Genomic DNA, 5,320 nt, shown 5'->3' with positions numbered 1-5,320 from the left:
GACAGCAGCCCTTCTCCAAAGTGGCTCTTCTTTAACTCTGAGCTTTTGGCCTGGGGACCATCTCTGACTTTCTGCTGAGACAACACATACCAACAGAGTCTCAGACACAGTTATTATCAAAGCAAGCTGACTGCAAATATAGAATTGGAAGAATTGGTGACTTAAGTGAGAAACTGATAGCATTTACCCATCAGCTGGATTGCTATTTTCAGCAGGAGATACACAAGAGCAGAGACTCACTGTGCGTAGGAGGGAGGACACAAAGACAACTGGGTGGGATGGAGGCTGGCACACGGTCATCTGTTTTGGTATTCAGTTACAATTACAGCATAATTAGTCTACTAATTGCATGCCCAAGTTTAGTAGATGAATTTGTATTTGTAATTACAGCTTATTGAAATGCACTGTGTTTTCAATGCTTGCTTCTGTTTCCATGTGAGAGTGAAATTTTCTTCTTCCACTCCCCTTGTGTTGATTGCACATGCAGAAATGTAAAAGATGACCATAGCCCACGCAGGCAAGTATGTCAGACCTTTGCAAAAATAGCAGCCAAACATCAGTTCTGCAATCACATCTGTGGGAGCTCCTGGCCTCAGGTGCAGCTTATTTGTCTTCAGAGCCAACACTGCAGTGTCAAGGGCCACCCCTGCTTACAGAATCATGCTGGGGGTTGCAGAGCTCCTGCTACTCAAGCTATCACTTGTTGAAAATGGCCTTTCAGAGAGCAGCCTCCATCTTCTGCAAAGATATTTTCCAGTTCCAGATGCAGAAAATTTTGCAACTGCCCCAATAGTAAACTCTTCACTGATCTTTTTCATGTGAAGTAAGTGCAAACTACTAAAGCAATGTCATTTCTTAAGCAGAAGCACTGTCTTTCTTGCAATCTACTGGGAAAAGTTTTCTTTTTCTTCCATTTAGTTTCCCTGTATCCAGCTGAGAAGCATAAGATAAGCACTAAAGAAAGGACTTATCCTTTAAGAAGAATCTTGGGTGATGCTTTCAGCAATGTAAATCTTTGTTTTTGTTTGATAAACCTTCATAAAACCCCCACATTCTTTGAAGTTCTGAAGTGGTTGCCAGGAATTTCTGTCCCACGAGAAGGCAAGGTGGCAGCCACATGACATATGTGCAGGATTTTATGCATTCTACAAGAGGTTAAAGAGTCTGTCTCACTTTCAGAAAGATGCCACTGTATTTATAAGATGGTCTGTACCAAGGGAGAATCAAACTGAAACTTACAGCCTGTACATTCTGTAACTGTTTGCTTTAATTAAAATTAGACGGGTTCTTAAGCAGAACTCCGGATCAAAACATACTTGTCAAACTTTGGGGAAAACAGATAATGGAGTAGTACTTTTTTCTTTTTCTCTCTCTCTTTTTTTTCTTCTTTTTTCCTTTTGGTCTAGCTTCCTTTAAAAATAAAAGAATTGATTGCACAAAAACTTGGTGCTGACAACTGGGGAGCTATAGACTCAAAGTTCCTTGAAAACTAAGTAGATGGACCATACTATTTCATTTTCTATGTATCTATTCCCCATGATTTATGATTCCCACAGACCAAGATCTGAAAACTCAGGCCAAAATGCTGAAATGAAGAGCAGAGGAAGTAAACAACATTGACATTTCAGAGTAAAACCCTTTCAAGCTCAGTTATCCCTATTGTTAAGGAAGCTACTGATGTAAGGGAAACTTTTGGAATGAAAGGACAAATAAAAAAGTGCCTTTTAGGAGGAGCAGGAAGCTGTTGATTTTTTCAAGAAATATATTTGACATCTTATCTCTGCTCTTGCTTGGTTCAGCAGAGAGCTGGAAAGTTATTAACTGGAGAAAAGAAAACAAAAAAACCCCACCCCAAAGCCACACCCCAAAGCTAAACAAACAAATCTCAAACCAAAAGCGAATTTCCATAGATTTCATAGGACATCACAATTGACAGTTTTCATCTGAATGTGGTTTGTTCCATCTCTGCTTATTTTTGGTCAACAATGTTTCAAATGGGAGAAAAAATATTATCTCATTCAAGCAAAATTCATTCAGAAAGTATCTGAATGAGGAGGCAGGGCTCGTTTTGTCATCTAGCCTTGCCTGTTATACTGTTTTGGTTCCTGCACACTTTGGAGTCCTAATTATTTAGCCAGACCATAGACCACATCCTTTAAATAAGTAGCAATATCCATTTAACAAGTTCCTTCACAACTTAACAGTCAAGTGCCATTACCTATTTAACAAGTAAGTTAATTGAGATGTTGCATACAGCACAATCCCCTTGTAAATCCAATTAATCCCTCACAACCGGCTCAGACTTGCTGCACTTCAAATACTTGCAAAGAGATTTAGAAAAGGTGGTATATTTAGTGAGGAGATGAAAGGGAGGGAGAGATGACTAGTCTCTTGCTTTAGCTAGTGTTTGTGAAATGGTCATTATACTTAAAAATTTCATGCACTGCAGTGTAGAATGCACTGTCAGGCTGAGCATTTGAGTGTCTCATTCAGGCACATGCAGCTTGCACACGTGTCAGTTGTAGTTAATTACAGTGGTATCATGTGGATGGATATAGGCACAAAGCTTTGAGATGATAAAAAAATATAAGTTCAGACTTTGTTAATTATTACTAATAGATTAGGATCAACCAAAGAGTTGATCTGATTTTGTGGGGTTTTGTGGTATCACTCATTTTACAGGCAGTCTGTAAGATATAAACTCTCTACCCCAGACATAACATATTCTGTCTTGTTGGTTAGACCTAAACAAGGGTTGAAAAGAGAGAAGTCTTGCTAGCACAGAGAATCAGCACTTTTTAATTACCCTATTTTGTGGTACAAGGTGGGAGGGTGAGGTGACCTACAGCAGGAAGTCAGCACTTTTTGAGTGAGTACCAGCATATTTTTGCATTTGTTTGCTTCAGCCTTCTATTCTCTTTCAATGGATCAAGTTTCCCTTTCTTTGGATTTTTAGCTTTGTCCATTAGTACATCCCCAAAGAGTATTTTGTCAAGCAAAGCAAAACACCTTGAAGACAATCCTAAGTTTTTTCAGAGTTATAGCCCATACTTTGTTTATGTATAGTGATAATTTATTGAGTTAGCACTCCCAAAAGGCAGATCTGGATACCAGAAAAAATGCATTAGATAATTGCTAGTCAGTTTGCTCTCCTGGTATTTTGTGGTATTTTATGCTGTCTTAATGGAATCACCTGAGATTCTTTGGGCACAAAAATATTTTAAATTGTGGTCTGTGATAAATTTTCAGGAAGTGCTTTTCAATTTCCCATGGTAAGAAGCTCTGTTGAAACTTTTAATATGTCCAGATTGTTGTTCTGCATATCATACTAACAAATGGCTATACAAATCTTAGAGCTGTAAGAAAGATCAGGCAAAGAGATCATGACTATTTTAAACCTAACTCCTACAATGACCAAGTGTTTGCATTTAATCTTTCTTTACTGCATTTTGAAAATTAGAAAATAGTTTGCCATGCGATGCCTAGAAATATTTTCTTTCTAGGTTATGCTCTCAGTCAGAGGTTTGCTAAGACTCACTTCTCTTTTCAAATATCACTCTCTTTAGAAACCTAAGATTGAAACCTAAACTCTTGGATTTAGAATATGTTGACAAGAATAAAACCTCATTGAAAAGCTTAAATGTCCAATAAGACCTCACTCTCACTACGAACAGATAAATATCAATTATGAAAATGTCAACAGTTACAACTTCAAGAAATAAAATACTGTATAATTTTCATGTGTCCATGACAGAGCATGCTGTCAGCACCTGAGGGAATCAAGAAAGCCTCATGCATTTGAGATCTGATGGCCAAGGAAGGCTAGCTCATCTTCTGAGATGGTTTTAGTAAGAACAATGCTGGAATAGCACAATAGATTATTTAGACACCCAACTGATGCTATCAATGATTTTTCATTACTCTGTGCTCTACACGCCTCTTTTGGAACCAATGCTGACCACACAGCTTAGTATAATTGAGAGGCTGAGCTCTATTTCCATTTGATATTTTCCCTACTGTTTCAATGATAATATTCACATACAATAGGAGGAGATAATAATACAAAATCTATATTACTCTCAAAACCATCTTTTGCTGTCTAAATCCATTGTAGTCTTTGAGAGCTAGTTAGCTAATTATTAAAACAATATCTAAAAATAATCAACTTGCACAAAAATTGGCAGGCCAAATTCAGCTCCCATTCATCCCCAGACAGCACCAGTGCATTGTAGTATATGAGGGAGGATTATAGAAAACAGTGTCAAATTATTACTTTTCAATAGTGGATAATTCATGTGTGGGCTGTAGGAAACAGCCTAATGGCTTTACTTACAGACAGCCATCGCACTCTTAACCCACTCTTTATCTTGTTCTTTACTTGCCAGATTCAAGCACAACATGTGCTGTAGGAGGACCTGGGTATCCTTGCAAGACCTCTTTCATCTCTCATTGCAGATAGGATCTGGCAAAGAAGGAGTACCCCATTATTTTAACACAAAGACAACTGTCACATTATTTCCCCAGTGGCCAATCACCCTGCAGGGGACAACTTCATCTATATTGTACCTGCTTAACATACTTCATTAACTCTGTCAATTACCAGCTACCTCAGCACCTTTTCTGTTGGCATTACACAATTTATTCTTTCCATGTCCCAAACAGTACCACAGCTCCTACTGCTTCATAATCCAAGCAAGGAGATATTAATCTTAGAAATGTGTATTAGAACAATTAAAATAGATTTTCAAGATGGTTTATGGCCTGTTTTTTGATGGTGTTCAGCACCTACTACTATTTTTGAATTTTAAATATAAGAGAGAGTTCCCTCTAAAAAGCAGACACATCTTTTAGAGGGGACTATATTTTTCTTTGACAGAGACTTTTCATAGAAGGTCTCACTGCCAAGTACAGCAGCAAACTTTTCTAGTTTAACATACTCTTTCAAGATAAACTTTAAAGGCAAACAAACTGAGACTTGACTTTAGTCACCTCCTTGAGGCTTGCTAGGCTAGGAGCTGAGGAGCATATTTACCCTGGGCTCTTTCTGCGGGAGTTGGAGACAGGCTTGCCATTCTGAATAGAAATTCAGCCCACCTAAGCCAAACTCTGTGGTTGTGTGAAACTCTGCTCCTCACTACAGGCCTTAATTAAGTGGTTTCTCATTGAATGTGTCACTTATAATATCCTTGTGAGAAGCAGGACCTTTGGTTCAAGAGTCAGACAGAGACAGTTCAAGAGGCTGGAGTTTCAGGTGGCTGCAATGGCCAGCAGAAAGGTGGGGTTGGATGAGGAGCTAAAATCTGGGGATGGGAGCAAGGTG

The sequence above is a fragment of the Zonotrichia leucophrys genome, chromosome 4, assembly GCF_028769735.1.
Source record: "Zonotrichia leucophrys gambelii isolate GWCS_2022_RI chromosome 4, RI_Zleu_2.0, whole genome shotgun sequence".
NCBI classification, from domain to species: Eukaryota; Metazoa; Chordata; class Aves; order Passeriformes; family Passerellidae; genus Zonotrichia; species Zonotrichia leucophrys.
This window is presented reverse-complemented; position numbering follows the sequence as displayed.